At 60.0% G+C, this 17,280-nt stretch overlaps 1 long non-coding RNA gene across 1 annotated transcript; it reads right to left on the reverse strand.

The window, feature by feature from the left end:
• Positions 1-8,431: 8,431 nt before the first annotated feature.
• Positions 8,432-11,743, reverse strand: LOC123616649 (uncharacterized). Its single transcript, XR_006724654.2, has 4 exons — positions 11,631-11,743; positions 11,105-11,162; positions 9,569-9,647; positions 8,432-8,995 (listed from the first exon to the last, which is right to left on the reverse strand). It is a non-coding gene; the product is annotated as an uncharacterized LOC123616649 (long non-coding RNA).
• Positions 11,744-17,280: the final 5,537 nt, after the last annotated feature.

The following is a 17,280-nucleotide window of genomic DNA, read 5'->3' on the forward strand; positions in this document are numbered from 1 at the left end:
GACTGGCTGGAGGGGGCAGGGCCCGGGAGGAAGCAGGGGTGGGGGGGGGTTATGTGTCGGGGACACATGGTGGCTGCTTCCTGGTGGAAGGAGAGAAGCGGGCAGATGTGAAGAGTCTTCAGAAGCTGAGACAGTAGCATGAGCCCCAGTCACGCTCAGCCGAGCCCCTTCCTGCCCTGGTCCATCATCACCACAAAACCAGCGTCTGTCCTGGGTCTGCGGGCTCGCTGCGGGTGGGCTGACCCAGCCGGCTCCACGCTGCGGAACCACAAGCTCTACTCACTGTGTTTTGTACTCTTCTGGGAGCAGCAGGTACCAGGGCCGGTCCTTCCCCCGGGGATGCAGAAGCCGGAGCCCAGCCCAGCCGCCGATGCAGGGGCCAAGGCTTCGCTGTGTCATGCTCACAGGGTCCCACTGGCCGGTGGAAGTTACGGGACAAGAGGAAAGCTCCCTCGGCGGCGGGGGGGTCCCTCACAGGGGCGTGGGGCCCCAGGGCTGCCCCAGGAGCAAAGGGGTCGCTCCCCAAGGGCCCCTGACCAGGAGCATACCCCGGTCTCCCCAGAATCTCAGAGAGCTCTGCCACCAGGAATGGCCAGCAACCTTGTTGCAGGTCAGGGGAGACGTTTCACGAGATGAGGGAGGCATCGGCACTGAGCCGTTTAAGGGGAAATGGTCATTAGGAGCAGAAAGCAGTTTAAGGCCCCTCCCCGGGGTTTGCCCGGTGCCAGCGCAGACCTGGGCCAGAGGATGGAAGACGGGCAGGTGAGGCCGCGGCCCCAGCCCTCCCAGGCTGCTCCCGTGGAGAAGCTGGAAGGCTCAGCGGCCCCCAGCCAAGGGGCTCAGATTTCTCCCCCAGGGTCATCAGAGGACCACGATTCTTAGCGGCAGAGCAAACGCCGGTCCCAGAGCGCCCTCCCTCAGTGTCCCCTGTCTGGCCAGGCGGCAGCATTACAGTAATCGGCCACGATGATGCTAAACATAAAAAGATTGCTTTCCGGGAAAACTGCTGACACGCGGGACTCTGGCAAAGAGAGAGCCGAGGGGGTCGGGCCTCTGGGATCCACACGACACGTGATGGCTCGGACTGCAATCAACTTTCAGCCCTGAAATGAAAACAGCCTTGATTTATGAAATTCCGCAAGTCGGGCTTCTCTATGTTGCCCGGCGTTAGAAGCAGCGACGTCCTGCCAGGCAGCCCCGGCGGGCGCAGGGCTCCTGCCGCGCCCCGGTGCCCTGGCACCTGACCTCCAAGTACGGCAGAAGCAGCGCAGGCGTCCAGTCGCCCTCAGGCACCGGGTGTGTTCAGGGGCACGTTGCTTCTGCGCTCCTCACGGCTGTCACCCGCCCCCTCTCTGAGCCCTTGTGTGCGGGCCTGCGCGCTGGGCTCAGCAGGGGCTCTGAAGCTGAACTTGACCGGGGAGGGTGTGGTCACTGCACAGTAGATGACAGATGGCCTACTAGGGGAAAGCAGCTCTCTCCAACTCCACTGACCTGGGACAAACTTTGTATTCAGGGGGTCTGATGAAGATCTATGGGAAATACCAGCTTCTACCCATTTAAAACCATGTAATTAGATTCCGCCTGCAGTCTCTGGTCACTAATGCAAGACCCTCAGCTAATTATTTAAATAAAGTATTTGAAGCCAAGCCCAGAAGCCTTACATCACCACATACCCAGATCCACCAGACGGAGAAAATCGTGAGCGTACAGATGAATCCTTTTTTTTTCTGGGAGGGTGAGGCCTTTCCAAACACCACAAAGGAAAAGATTGACATGTTTGACTCCAGGAAAATTTAAAACGTCTGTGTGGTTAAAGATACCATAAACCAAAATTAAAAGCAGATGGCAAACCAGGAGTAAGGGTATCAACATATATTGCAGATAAATGGCTCTCTGAAAAAGCAGCACGCGTCTGAAGGACAAGCACACCCCCAGAAAATGGGCAAAAGTCTTGAACAGTCGCCTCCAAACTGCCCATCAGCTCGGGACAAACGCTCAACCTCACCTGAATCAAAGGGACACAGAGAAGCACGGATGACCTTCAGTTTATCTTCTGTCAAACTCACAAATGATGTTTTGAGTTATAAAGCCAGTTCTGGCCGAAGAACCGAGAAAAGACACCCTCGTGCCCTGCCAGTAGGAGGGTAAACTGGCATGTCGTTTGCAGAGGGTGGAGAGATGGACCACAAATCCCAGCAAAATGCATATAAATGTGCCCTAAGGAGATAAGTTTCTGCATGAAGAAGTGCCTGCAAGAACGGTCAGTCCACATGAGCCCCAGAGCTGGAGACAGTCTGCGTGGGTTAGAGGCATTACGGCAGAACAGGGTGCAGCCGCGGAAACACCGTAGGAGACTGTTTATAGGCACCGAGTGGTGTCTGTTAGACACAGCCAAGTGGAGTAGAGGGCGTTGCAAAGTGCCGTGGACGTCATGTGCGGGCTACTTTGTAAGGAAGGAGCCAGGATGTAAACAGATGGACAAGAGCACCTGGTCACAGGTCACCCCTGCTCTCGGATGACCGAGGGACCTTGGAAAACTCTCTTGCTTCAAATTGGAAGAAATGACATCACAGGTGGGCCGTCTTCTAGCCGCCACGCTGACAAAGCAATTTTCTGTTCCCGCTGATTTCCACTGAGTTATTTGGAATCGTAAAGCAGAGAGGGTCGCACGTGTAGGGGACCAGCAAACACAGACGAGGGGGACGGAAGCCATTGTCTCCATCGGCCCTGGACCCCGCCAGTCAACTACTGTAATAACAGAGGGGGAACGGCAGGGCGGCAGGGGCAGGTCTACTGCCATAATATGTTCCTTGCAATTAAAACTGCTTTTTTAAAGGGCAGTGTGAGTGACGTGGCCCAGGCTGCGCCTACCGTGGGAACCAGTGCCCGCCGGCCTCTGAGTTCCAGCTGTCCTCTCACCAGCAGTGGGACCCTGAGCAAGCCACTTAACCTCAGGGTTTTAACCTGCAACACTGGGGAAACGATCGTGTCTGCCCCGTAGATGAGTTGGCACAGGGTTAGAATCCACTTTGGAAGTATCTGATAACTGTTTGTGGCTACTGTCAACTTCGGTACGTTGCTACATGCATGCGAGCACGGCACAGCTCCGGCCCACGGGAATTTTGCTTGGATAAGGCTTATGAAAATCCAGTTAAGGCACATTTGTACCCTGGACCCGGCAGGTCTGCTGCCCCTCCCGCAGCCACGACAAGCGCAAGCAGGTCCCCCTGGGCAGCCCCGCCACGTGCCCGGCAGAACTGTTCGTACCAGCCCCCAACTGGAAGCGGCCCAGTGTCCATGGCCCTCTTGATGGGCAGCGTGTTGTGTGCCGGTTCTGCAGCCGACACTCTGGCAATTTGGAGAAGCACACTCCCACCGTGCGCAGCGGCCAGGACGGAGCTTGTGGGCGCCGTGTGGCTTCTTAGAGCGACCTTGCTATTTATTTGCTTGTTTATTTTTAGCTGAAGCACAGTCAGTGACAATGTGTCTGTTACTGTTGCCCAGCACAGCGTCCCAGGCATGCGTATACACACACGTTACGTGGCTTCTTGGAGGAAGTCAGACACAGCGTGAGTCCTGAGTGATTCCACTTCAAGTTAAAAAAAAGGCCAAAATGGAGAGCAGGATGGCAGCTCCTCAAAACATCAAGCAGAGAATTACCACATGACCATTTCTGGGGATTTGCCCCAAAAGAATGAAAGCCGGGTTGTGAAGACATAGTTGCACACCTGGGTTCATAACAGCATTATTCACAGCTACCAAAAGGTGGAAACAACCCAGACGTTCACGGGTGGGGGAATGGGCAAACCAGATGTGGTCCATGCAGTGGACTGCCACCCAGCCTCAGAGAGGGACAGGCTGCAGCGTGGACGAACCCTGAGGACACCACACTCAGTGACATAGGCCAGTCACAAAAGGAGGAAGAGCGTATGCCTCCACTTACAGGCGGTCCCTAGAGGAGTCAGATCCTTAGACAGGAAGCAGACGGTGGGGCCGGGGGCCGGCGGAGGGAGACTGGGGGCTTCACCAAAGCCTGAGGCTCCAGGGGGCGTGGGCGGGCCAGGCGGCTCCCGCAGTGGGGTGACCTTAGTGGTGCAGACCCAAACAGCAGGGAAGAGGGAGGCTCCCGCCCGCGCTGCGCCCTCTGGGCTGTCTCACCGGGAAGAAACAGACAAGGAATCTCCCAGATGACAGACAACGTGAGACCAGCCCGGGGACGTGATCGACACCACAGCAGCAGGTCCAAGTCAGGACGCAGAGCCGCAGACCCAGGCAGGGGGATGGAGCCCGAGGCGAGGAGAGTGTGGCGAGGTCGTGGAACCAGGGCGTCCTGAGGGTGCTGCCCTGCCAAGTACAACAAAGAGCAGGTTGTGGGAGGAGCTCTGCACAGAGCGGGAGAGCCTCCCCAGGGAGTTGGCTGACTCGGGCCAAGAGAGAAGGAAAGGGGGCCGGGAGCTGGGGGCTGGCGGTGGGACGTGGCGGCCGGCGGCCCTGAAGAGACAGCCAGGCTTTGCTGCAAATGGCAGGGGGACGTGGAAGCTGTGCCTCCCTGGGCCCGAGCAACCCATCCACCTGCTGTTCCCCCGACTCCGGGCACAGCTGTGGCGGGGGGCAGTTAATCTGAGAACTCAGCTCCTCCCTGGAGATTCCGGCTGCAGGGGGGCCCCTGAAGGATCCTGCCAGGCACCCAAGAAGTGCACACAGCAGACATGTGCCGTCTCCTGGGGGTCTGCAGAAGCCAGGGCTCAGCCAGGACAGCCGCCCTCTCCGCACCCAGGGCGGCGCTGCCTGCAGGGGCAGCGTAAATGACATAAAAGAAGAACACAGGTAGGAAACACAGTGACCCCATACCTGGCGGGTGCTGAGGGCGGCCTGGGCAGCATCCAGCTCTATGTGCGAGCCTGTCCAGGCCCACTGCCCGTGGGGCACCAGGAGAAGCGGGTGTCCAGCAGGCCTATTCTCATCTAATTCCTGACCTTCTCTCTCCGTGGCCACGGGAAAGGCGGCCAGGCAAGGGTGACCTTGAGCGGACACAGCACGGAGGACTGAGCATCCCAGGAATAAAGCCACGGCCACCTTGGCAGACCTAGGACAGGAGGACAGACGTCCCCAGTGGACCTGATCCTGGGGGGCTGTCCCTGGTCCCCTCACCACTGAGGCTCCCATGCTTCTTGCTTCAGTCTGGCTTGGCTGCCGGTCACAGGCCCCAGGCCCCTCGCTCCAGCCTGTGGGGTCAGGCAAGCTTGCACCCTACCCCCTGCCTGTTCGTGGCCAAGGCAACCAGACCACTGCCCGCTGGGTCCGTCTGGCCACTGACCCCGCAGCCACCCAGGGAGCCGGAGGGGTTGATGGGCCCCCTTCAAGGCCAGCCAAGAAGGTGACCCAGGGCACTTGCTGCAGCCCCAGCCCGGGCCCCCAGCCCGGCCCGCCTGGGGCGCCTGGTGGCCCCACACGAGACTGGAGAGTTTCCCAAAGCAAGAGTTACGACTTGTCAAACGTTTCCACTCCGGCTGCTGATGGCAGGTCCCTGCGCAACCAGGCGACCTGGCGTGACCTCTGCTTCCTGAGAACAGGGTGTGGGCACTGAGTAACTCTGGGATCGTGGTGCCCCAGGAAGTGGCCCTGATGTGAGTGTGCCAAGGCCACTGGTCACGAGCCTAAGTGACAAGTGGAGCCCAGCCCCTCCCTGGAAAGGCCCCCCACCCGGGGAAACGCCCACTCGAGGTCTGCTGGCCTTGCGGGGGAACCCCCGCCACACAGACTGGCCTTCTTGCCCAAGCCGCCCGGAACCCGCCTCCCCTGACGTGCAGGGTGGGGTGTGGGACCTCCCCGTAGGCCCCAAGAGCCTCGGTGTGGTCCAGCCGTGCAGCTCATGGAAGAGGTTTCCAGGCCGGGCCACCCTGCCCGTGAGCCCAAGACAGGGCCCCCACTTCTGGACGGAGACCAGCATCTCCCGGGGCCCCAGCTGGTGAGCTGAGCCCCCCTCTGCCAAGGAGGGGTCAGTGAGGTGTCCACTCTCGGCCCAGTGTGCTGGGGCCCTGGTGGCAAAGGCCACCGGCTTCCCTGGGCTGTGTGGCCGCACCGCACCCATCACGCACACACACAGACACGCACACGCTCCCGCTCACCCGCCCTCTGGGGCAGAGATGCTCGCAGCACCAGCCGCCCTTCCGAAGTTGCCGCTAGGTGGTGCATGGACAACTTCAGGCTTTGTTTTTTAAACTTGTGTGTGTCTGGAGGAGCACAGCCCTTCTTGTAATTTTACATGAAGCGAGTGAAATTAATTTAATCTTTTAATTTAACCCCAAATAGCCAAAAATGATCATTTTGACATATAACCCACGTGAGGAATTCTTAATGAGATATTTTGCTTTCCTTTTTCCTTCGGAGTTTTCAAAGTCCCATGTGTTTTATACTCACAGCACATCTAAATTCAGACTTTAAGTTGTTGCTTATACTTAAATTTCATAAAATTTATAGCCAGAAAATGATCCTCATTTACCTAAATTGTTTTAAATACATTTGAAAGTTTCCAGTAACTGCATCATGTATCGAGTTTATATTTTAAAATTTAACTTAGAGGCGGATTAAAGGGCTCCGTGGCTGCTGCAAGGGACTGGGTTTCAGAGGCCTGTCTCCAGCACCCCCACCCACAGGCAGCCCACCTGGATTAACAGCTATGCAATGATGGTGTCAGTGTTCTGAGGAACAAGCAAGGTGGGACAGACTCCCAGCCAACACAGCAGAAAAGCCACAGTGACCAGGAGCCAGTGTCGTGAGCCCTGGGGGCCAGCCCCACCTTGCAGAAGGGCCAGCAGCCGAGACCCGGGTGAGGACAACCAGGCCGAGGGGTTGAAGGCCCCGGAAGCAAGCACAAGGACGGAGGGAGGACAGGAAGGTGACCAGTGGAGGGAGGGTGCCTGAACAGCAGCTGAGTGGCCAGCAGGAGAGGGGCCCCAACAGTCCCACGGCCTAATCCCGAGATCTGCGAATACGTCACCTCACCTGGCAAAGGGGCGTCAACCATGGGATGGGAGATCCTCCTGGCGGTCTGGGCGGCCCACTAGCCTCCAGGGTCCCAAGAGGAGGGAGGTGGGAGGGTCAGAACCAGAGGAGATGGCGTAGGGGTGACGGAGGAAAGGGCTGTGAGCTGGAACCAGCGAGGAGAGCTCCGCCCCACGGACGCCAGATCCCAGGGAGCCCCGGGACTCTGGCCACAGGACTGAGGGCTGCGTGCTGCCCTGGCCCCGGGCTCGGGGCTGTCATGGCAGCAGGAGACCCACACTGCCTCCCAGGAGAGGAGCAGGTGCCCCCAGCACCGGGGGGCCACCCGGAGCCAAGGAGGCGAGAAAGTGACACCGTCTGATCCATGCTTCTTACATACGAGCGTGGGGTGGGGTGGTGGCCCCAAGGCCAGCCTGGTAGACGGCTCACACTGCTCTGGGCAACTTGGGGCAGTGCTTCTCCAACAGCCCCACTGGTTCCCCCCACTGCCCAGATGCACGGACCGCCCAGATGGACGGACAGGTCCACAGTGCAGCCTGCACGGCGGCCTCGTGGGCACTGGGTCGCGGAGGAGCCGGATGCCGTCACATGGGAGGACAGACGTGCCCGATGCACCTTGTCGACAGGCTGACTCCTCGTGTCAGACTTGGCCCCAAGCTCCCTCACTCGGGAAGCCCCGTCGGGCTGGTCCGGTTAACCCTGGGTTCCCCCAGGCAAGCGTCCTGTGGTCCTGGACGGACTGAGCTGTGCCAGGCTTACTCCCAGGGGCTCCTCCTCTGGGCGTTTAGGGGCCTTCCCTGGGACTGGTTGTGTTAAACCGTGTGTGCTGGTGTGACACCCACGCAGGCGTGACAAATGCCCCAACCAGCGACAGAGGGGCTTAGCGGGGAGTCACGTCCCCTCCTCCATCAGACAGGAGAAAGAGGGGAGACAGCAATATTCAGGTCCGGGCATCACGTGTCGGTGGGGGCTCGGCGGGCTCTGAGCTCGCCCCCCCGGGACCTGCAGCTTTACGCATGCTGCTGGGCAATTATGTGTTCTGCTCTAATGATCTAACTGGCGGTGTTTAGCTGACTTCCAGGTGCTTTGGAAGGGAGTTTACCCAGGAAGGGGTGGGGAGGGATGGGGCTCCTGTGCACAAGCCAGTCCTTTCAGGCAGCCTCTGGAGTTTGCCGTGCTTTCTGGAAGCCGTCCATGTAACTCTGAAGTCTTAGATTGGAGTCTGCACCTGTCACCAGGCTGTTTCTCCTCTGACACAACCTGGCTGCATCCGCGAGGACAGCCCGGGGCACAGCCGTCCTGCTGCCAGACGGCCAGACAATCGGGGAAGCTGTTCTAACAAAGGCTGCCAGGAGCCGGTGTTTCTTCTCTCAGGCTGAGACCAGTCGGGAAATTTCTCTCTCAGTCTGCCCCAGGGCAGAAACTTCCCTCGCTTCCTGGCCTGGTAATTTTCCAGAGCTAGAAACTTTCCTCTCCAGGGGCAGGAAGGACATTCGGCCACCCACAGCTCAACCAGAAACATTTCTGACCAACCACAAGTCACAACCGCCCGAGCGGGGCTGGGGCGTGACTCAGCAGCACAGAGGAAGCAGGAAGGGGGCGGGTGCAGGCCGCCCCGGGGATGGGGGGGGGGGCACCGCTGCCTCGCCGGGGAGCCACCACAGCAGGGTGCCTCTAGAGCTGGGCCGGGGAGGGGCTGGGCGGTCTGGCCATGCCCCACCTTTCAGACCGCGGCGCCCCTGGCCCACGTGAGCAGCACTGATGGGTACGGAACGTTCTGGGGAAGGAGGCTCAAGCGGGCAGACTCAGGATCAGAGCCGAAGGTGGGAGAGGGGGCCACAGAGGTAACTGGCTCCTGTCCCCTTTGGTGGGGCATCAGGGGAAGGCAGGAGTGTCCACGGAGGCAGGCTCCACTCACTCACTGTGCAGGTCGGCAGGGGCTGTGTGGCTGAGCGCTGTTCAGCTCCCCCGTGATGAACCCTGAGCCAGACTGAAACAAAAAAGCAGCCACGTGTTAGGCTGAACCTCTGCCCAGAAGTCCATCTCCACCCCTAGGGCACGTGGCAGGATGTCACCTTCCCACATCAGGGGTGGAGGGCCCCCGGGAAAAGTGAGGTTTGAGTGGGAACCCACAGGACTCAGCAGGTGCGAGGCTCACCTGCTCCCATCCCCCGATGACCTCAGCCCCTGCACTGCACCCAGGGGGCCGGGGGGCAAGGCCCCGGGACCTCGGGCCAGCTTGTTACGGTGGCACAGCAGGGCTCATGTGGACTGACGCAGCCTCAGTCCCAGAAGTGCCAAGAACAGTGCCCTCTCTTCTAAGCAACTTCTGCAATTCTGTATTTGGATATTTTTAAAGAAGTTCTTTATTGTTATCTGGTAAGTCACTATCAAAAAAAGGGGGGATGCCCATCCAGACCACACTTCTACCAGTCTGACCAGAAGGCACAGATGGCCCCGGAACTTGGTGTAAGAAAGGCCGGGGCAAGCCCTGCAGGACGGGCCGGGCAGCGGGGCTGGCTGACGGCAGCAGCATTACCTAGCTTTTCAACACGAAACTTACAAATATTTTGCATTTTTCCAAATTCAATACATGTAATGCAGACCTCCAGGGGGGCTGCACTGTCTCCAGCCTCCAGTCTCTGCAAGAAACACCAACAGGTGGGGACAACGCAGACCATGTCCCCGCGTCCCAGCATCCCCGCGTCTCTGCCAGCCACTGAAAGTTCCAAGTCGGTCTGCATAGAACCCCATGGGGTCCCTGCAGGTCAGCAGAGCCCGGAACCACCTGTGTAGAGGCCCCCACCCTTGCTCCCTTCCTCAGAAATGAGGGCAAAAAATCTCAATGCAAATCCCCATTTTATGAGCTTGGGTCGCCTTGTATACCATTGCCCAGCTTCCAGGTAACTGCCCGCGAGGCAGAGCAAAAGCTGAGAAAGTGCTTAGGGGTGACCCTGCAGCCCACCCAGCGAGCGCAGCCAGGTCACATCTGGGTGGCGAGAGAGCGTCGCCCCGTGGGCTGAGGCTGGGCCCTGACCATCACTGCTCCACGTGCACAGTGAAGTTCCCGCTGTTTTCCATCGGTTTCCACGGTTTATACACGGTTTATAACTGAATGTGGCCCCGACCAAGACAGAACAAACCAGGACACAGGAAAGCCCTCGGGTCGGCGCCTTCCCTCCCCACCCGCAGGGCCAGGACCGCAGCCCAGGGAATCAGTTTCCGTGTTGGGCCCGTCCTGCCGAGGGCGTGGCCAGCACCGGGAAGCCACACCGAGGACGAGGACTGGAAGGCCTGCCCGACAAGGTGCGGCCGTGGGCAAGCCAGGCTTGAGCCTCAGGGAAATCAGGAGACAGAGAGGTGGGTCTCCAGGAGATGCGAGCCGCCCCGGCCCCCACGCAACCTCACCTGCAGGAGGTGGGCGGAGCTTCGTGGGGCAGGACCCTTGCCGGCCTGGGCCGGTTACCCCCCACCCCACGCCCCTGGGCTCTGCACAGTGAGCAGTGCGGGGCTGCTCAGAGCCAGGTCCAGGCGCTGGGCTCGGGGAGAAGAGCCCCGCCGAGGAAGGGGGACGGGGGTGGGGGGATGCAGCGAGCAGCAGGGGGCCTTCTTCCTGCAGCCTTGCCTTTCCTGGGTGCCCTTCCTTCCATCACCTGACTCCCCTCTCTACTCCGGACAGCTCGGGGCCCACCGAGGCCTCAGGCCAGGGGTGGGGGTCTCCGGTAGAAGGACACCTGAGGAGAGCTCAGCAGCCTTCACTTTGGCTGCTCGGACGCTGCTGGCAGCTCCCAGCATCCCAGGGGACACACTGACACGCCCTCCCTCTCCACGTCCTAGCCACCATCTTCTGCCCTGGCCGCTCCTGCCAGCCTCCGCCTGGAGGGCCCCAGGTCCCAAATAAGTGCCACCTAACTTTCACAGATGGCGCCCTGCTCTTGCCTCCAGACCTGACTGTCCCTGAAACCCAGAGCAGCATGTCCAGCTGCTGACCTCGGTCACTTTGGAGTGTCCAGCAAGCATCTCGGTCTGGCCAAACCCAGAAACTTTGGCCAGCTCAGAGCTGCTCTCCCATCCCGCCCACCGCACGGGTGACCTTTACCTGTTATGTCTGCTCCAAGAGCGCGTCCTGGGTCCTCCTGGGTCCTCCTGGGTCCTACCTACAAAGCATCTCTTGAATCAGCTTCCTTCTCACCACCCCTCCTGCCCCTACCACCTCTTGCCTGACCTCCCTGTGTTCGTTCTGGTCCCCTGCACCCACACCAGTCTGACTCCATGTGGGACATCTCCCGAGAGCACACTTAGAATCATGTCACAAAGCAGTTCAAACATCTCCATGGCTCTCCATTATTCTCCACATAAAGTTCAAGATCTTTGCTGTGTGCTGGGAGGGGCGTTGGCATAAGGAAGACATCCACCCGTCACTGTCGTCACCACCATCGTCGTAATCCTCCACCACCTTCCTCACCACCAGCACCACCACCACCACCAGCATCACCACCACCTTTCTCATCATCATCATCACATCACAACCACCATCGCCACCGTCATGACCATCATCACCGCCACCTTCGTCACCACCGTCGCCACCATCATCACCATCGTCATCATCCTCACAGCTCACTTACAAAGCAAGGGAGAGTCTCCCTAGAAGTGGGACCCAGGAGGCAAGGGCCCCAGACGGTGCTCCTGTCGCCGTGAGCGAGGCCTGGACAGAAGGAAGTTAACACCTCCCAGGCCATTAGAGACATAACTAATGAAGGTTATGAGGAAAATATTTATTAAACACTCTTGGGGTTTTTCCATTTCCCTGATCTGAGGCAACCGGCTGTGAGTCACTTGTCACTGGAAGTTGAGTTATCCAGGCTGGGCAGCCCCCACCTCGCTCGGCCAAGTGTGAAGCCTGCCATCTGGAACCCCACCCCGCACGACTGCCCCACACCGGCTCCCGAAGCCTGAATCACACGCCACCAGGTGGGCACACAGATTGCGTTCGCCCTTCACCCACCGGTGGACGCTTGGGCTGCTCCTACCTTTTGGCAGCTGCGAATAATGTGTCTGTGAACACGGGTGTGCAAAGATCTTTTCGAGTCCTTGCTTTCAGTTCTCATGGGGATGATACGCTCAGGATGGCAGGACTGTATGGTAATTCTGCTTTGGGCTTTTGTTTTGTTTTGTTTTTGTAGAATTGTCAGACGGTATTCCACAACAGCTGCACCATTTTATATTTCCATCAGCAGTGCATGCAGGTGTACTTTTGAGAAGCCCCCAGAGGACACAGGAGGGGGTGGGTGTGTTCTTGAGAAATACTGGCATAAATTCCCAGGAAACTGAGGTCCTAGCTCCCAGCAGCCTGGGCCCCGCAGCAGCCGGGCTCACTTGCTAACACAGGGAGGGCGTTCCAGAGGGCAGGAAGTAGAACGGGTAGCACCCTGAGGGTGGGCAAGACTGCGGGGGGAGGAGGGGCCGGGGGGCTGCCTCAGGGTGGGGTCGTCAGTGGGGCCGGGGCCCCACAGCCCAGCACACGGGAAGCAGCCAGGAGAAGGGGACCTCCCCATGAACAGCCCGGCCCAGGAGGGCATCCATCTGGGACCCAGGACCCCTGGGGGGCAGGCGGCTGGCCGCTCTGGTCTCTGACCCTGACAGCTGCAGCTCCCAGCCCACCAGCTTGACTGACTCCCGAAAACCATCCTCTGGTCACTTGGCCTGGCCTGCCACGGGCTGCCTGGGGCTGTCCCTCCTGTGTCTCCCCCAGCTCACAGGCCGTGGGTTCAGAGAAGCAGTGAAAAGGGGCTTGTAAGGCCTTGGAGGGCAGGGGCGCAGGTTCCCAGGAGGAGGCTGCTGGACGGTGGGCCTCCACCGGACAAACCTGAGTGGTTTGAAGGATGGGGGCTGATGGGCGGGGCCGGGCAGGGATGGGGCCTCGATGGAGCTGAGGGAGCAGCCTCGGGGCAGGGGTTTTGGCTTCATCTTAAGCGGTAGCAGTGCGGTCCGCACAGGAGGAGGATGTGGGGGACCCGGCTGCAGTCACTGGGATGCCCAGGCTCGGAGCTGGCCCCATGACCTGGTGGGTCCTGGCCCTTCCAGGAGCATCTGGAGGGGGGTTGTGGGAAGCACTTCGGCGGAGACGGTCCAGCCAGCCTGGCCCCCGCCCAGGCGAGAGGAGGAGCCACCAGGAGAAGACGACGGCCAGGAGGCAGGGGAGCCTCTGAAGGCCTTGCTGAGGCCGGGAGGAGGCCCGGCGGGGCCTGCACACACGGGCACCCTCAGGCCCTGTGGAGCCTTGAGTCACCCCACTTCCTGCGAAGAACAGGCCATCTGGGATCCGGAAATTGAGCCGGCTCTTCAAATGCCCTCTGGGTCTCCATGTTCTGGGGTTTAATAGAACATTCAGGCCTCTCAGTGAGCCAGAAAATCGCATTTCTACCTCGGAATGAGAAAATGAAAGTTCTCCCCAGTGGGAAAGGGCCCAGGCCCTCTGCAGGGCGCTGGCCGCCGGCCACGTCCTCGTGGAGAGCTTGGGCGAGAGTTCCTCACCCCTCAGTGGGCTAGGCTGCGGTTCTCCTTCTCTGAGAACCCACCTGAACCCTCCTCACCCCCTGGACTGGGCCGTTAAGGTCAGAGCAAGTTGGTGGCCGCCAGCTTCCGGGCCCCGCAAAAAGCAGACTCTTCTTGGGAAGAAATCTCGGGGACCAGGAGGCACCCTTCTTTTGTGCCCCTGGGCTCTCTCCTGACGTCCTCCAGGCCCTTGCAGTGGCCTTGGCCAGGCAGCTCTCCACCCACAAGCCGGGAGCTTGGAGAGGACCGAGCCGGTCACTGTGCCCCCAGGCGAGTTTCCTCTGGGGGACACACCCTTGGGCAAAGCCCTGAAGTCCCAGCTTGTCCCCAGGAGGGCCACCTCATGGTCTTCTGCCCCCTGCATCACTTTCCCTCCCAGACGCAGGCCCCGCAAGCCCCTTCTACCTGCAGACTCCGTGGTTCTGTCTCCTTGCTGACCCCGGCCCCCCCAGGAGACAGACCCCGCATTCCTGGCAGCCCTTCTGTCCACAGCTCCCACTCGGCCCTCCCGCCCACACCCGCAGGCTCGCCCACCACGGTGGGCCCCCCTTTACAGCTGCCCCAGAGCCATTTCACACCACCTTCAACACCAGGACACACAGGACGTGCCGAGACCCCGGGCAGCATACCCCCCCAGAGGTGGCGTGTCCCTCCCAGCACTGACGGAGGCCCGCCTGAGGGCAGCCGGCCGCCACCTCCCTGTCACCAGTTGAAGCCCCCGGAGGTAGGTTTCTCGGTTGGGAACGTGTCTCTCATTTCCCAGGAGAGGGCTCCAGGGCCTGATCAGCCGGGGGAAGCAGGGCTGTCCAGGACGTCTGGCAGCAGCTGTCCCTCTGAAGGCTGAAAAGGTGGGGGAAGAAGGTGGGTCAAGGGTTCGGTCAGCCCTGGTGCCTCGGTGAGTGTGGGCAGCAGGAAGGGGTCATCCCAGGTAGCTGTTCTAGATCCCTGATAAGGCCGTGCTGAGCAGAGGGGACAGTGGGGGTGGCTTTTTATAGCTCTTTACAGAGACACAGAGCTCAGCAATGCCTCGGCTTCCCAGGGGATGAAGGAGACACGGTTCTGGAAGACTTCCTGGAGGAAGCAGGGTAGAGGTTTGCACAGTCAGCAGAGGAGGGAACGTTCAGGAACCCTGCAGTGCAAAGGCTGGGGGTGGGGTGGGGGCACGACCCCAGGTCCTGGCTGGAGTGGGCAAGGCCGGCGGTGGGCTGGGCTGGGCCAGGACCCGAGAGCCCGAGTGGGTGTGAGCTCCAGCACCAGGCCAGTGGGGGACACGGGAGAAGGCCACTGGATAAGGGAAGGACAGGGTGGAAGGGGTGTGGTGGGGTCCAGAGGCTGAGTGCCGGACAAGCCTCCCCAGCGCCCCTGGAGGCAGGGGCCCCTGCCTTTCGCCCCCCTGGGCCGTCGCTCCTTTTTGCTGGTTGTCACGAGCAGCAGTCGGGGCATTTGCTCCTGGGGGGGCAGCAGCTTGGGGGCGAAGATGCCCCCTGAGGCAGTGTCTCCGCAGCAGGGAAAGGTCGTGTCCACTGAGTTTGCTGAGATTCCCACCCAAATAAACCATGAAGAAACGCCGTGCGGCTTTGTGAGTAACTGCTGATAATCCGAGTGTTTGCATTTAATGTTTTTAACACAAAAACACCCTCAGTGCACCACCGCCTTCCGAGTCACACGGCAGTGGCAGGGCCTGCAGACACCACTCTGCCTTACAGGCGGGCGGGCTGGCGCGGGCGCCAGGCGGAAGGCCCGGCGGGCGCCCTGCTGCTTGTCAGTGGAACCCGTGAGGCACAGTTGTGTTTGAAGCTACGTAATGCCGCCCCTGGAGTGAGGCCCTTCCGGAATGTGAGGTCTCTGCCACATGGACCTTCTGACCCCAGCTCCGCCCCAGACTGGCACGGCGGGCCCCGGGCAGGCCTGGGCAGGGCCAATGCCCTCTGCCTGGCAAAGTCATTTGCCTCTTGTGGAAGCGAATGCAGAAGGACCACCCAGGTGGGTCCACGGTGAAATTCAAATGCTTTTTACAGGGAAACACTGGGCAGCTGTGGCCCTGCGTCTGGAAAAGAGCTGGGCTCTGCGGGCACCAGGCCTGGCACGCCTGTACCTGCCGCTCCGGCAGTGTCTGTGCCATGCAGCCGCCAGCACCAAGGGGGGCTGCTCCCCACTCTACCTAGTCCACCTTTCCTGAAACTTAGGGTGCCCCACGTGTCCTTAGGACTCGAGGCTCTAAGGAAGGCCTTGGAGGGCAGGGGCGCAGGTGTCAGTTGACACTGGGTTGAAACGGACGTCTTGTGAAATCAAAAAAGGAAGAGCATCAAACAGTCCAGCTGACACACATGCAAAAGTCACTGACATAGCCGTGACCACGGGCACTGTGTTCACAGGAGGTTTTAAGTATTCCCCAGATAAAGCGTGCTGGCTAAGCGAGGTCATTGCGGGATTGCGTGCCTGATGCCCCGCCCCGCTTTCCGGGCCCGACCCCCAGGCGGGGGCGTCAAGCCTTACTGCGGGGATGGTGTTCCTGTCTGGCCGAGAACCTGTCCCACGACCTGGAGAAACTTTCTGCCTCCCTCCCTTCGCTTCTCCTCTGATCTCAGAAGACACACTCTCCCCGAAGTGAGATGTCCAGATGGCAGGCTGAAGGCCATGGAGGGAAGGGGTGTGTTTGTACCAGCTCCGCCACTCCCTCCCTCCCACGTCCTCTCCCAGGATCTCGGCCCCACACGCCCAGGTTCATTTCCTAGTTCTGGGGGGGCCTTCAAACAGGGTGTCAGAGAACAGTCATTGCCCAGAAAAATGTCAAGCACCGTTTCTAGCCTCCTGGAGCTGCCCAGACGGGCAGCAGAGGGGAGCCGGTGAGGCCTGGCTCCATGCTTTCTTTCCCTTTTAATGACTTCCTCTCCAGACAGCCCCAGCGGGACGGAGCTTATCGAGTTCAGAGTGTTCCAGGGCGCACTGTCAGGCTGCCCTGTTCTCAGAGGCTGCTGTGTCTGGGGCTGACCTTCAGGCCTCCTCCCCACCCCCCTAACTCCTCCAGCGCCAGAGGAGGGTGGAGTCGCCCCCCCCACCCCAGGGCACGCCCCGCCTCTGTGGCAGGTTGCATAGCAGGGGGTCCTCGCAGGGTCCTCCCCAGGGACCTGAGCTCCAGCTTGGCCAGGAGGACCCGAGGCTGCCTTCTGCACGAATATGCCCGAAATGTTTGTTCCCCATTTACTTTTCAAATTGGGCCTGTGGCCAAGCCCTGTGGGAGGGTCCCTGGAGCGGAGACCAGCCAACATGATGAGGCGCCTTGTGGGCCTGGGGGCCATGCTCCCCGGGGGAAGGGGGCCTCCGTGGTGTGTGGGTGAAGCAGGCAGGGCTCCAACAAGGCTGCAGGCAGCAGTGAATCACAGAGCCTGAACTGGCCCTGTCCTCCCACTCGGTCCCCTGTGCCTGTCACATCCAGGATGGAGTCTCCATTAACCACGGCCTGTCCCCAACACCTGTGTGACCTACCCAGTGTCCTTCTCAGACAAGGTCTAAGACTCGGGCCCTCGGTACTGTTTGGCTACAGTCTAATACCACTTTCTCTCTTCTTTCATCTGTTTTTTTTTTATGGTAACCTATGGCAATGACACAGATAAACATTTTTCAAAGTAAACTCTTTGAGTAAAATACATGAGTTGCTCAAAGGAAGAAAACGTCTAAATAAAGCTTTTAAAGAATAAAATCCAACATGAAGATTGGATA

Source organism: Camelus bactrianus, chromosome 19 (assembly GCF_048773025.1).
Source record: "Camelus bactrianus isolate YW-2024 breed Bactrian camel chromosome 19, ASM4877302v1, whole genome shotgun sequence".
NCBI lineage: Eukaryota > Metazoa > Chordata > Mammalia > Artiodactyla > Camelidae > Camelus > Camelus bactrianus.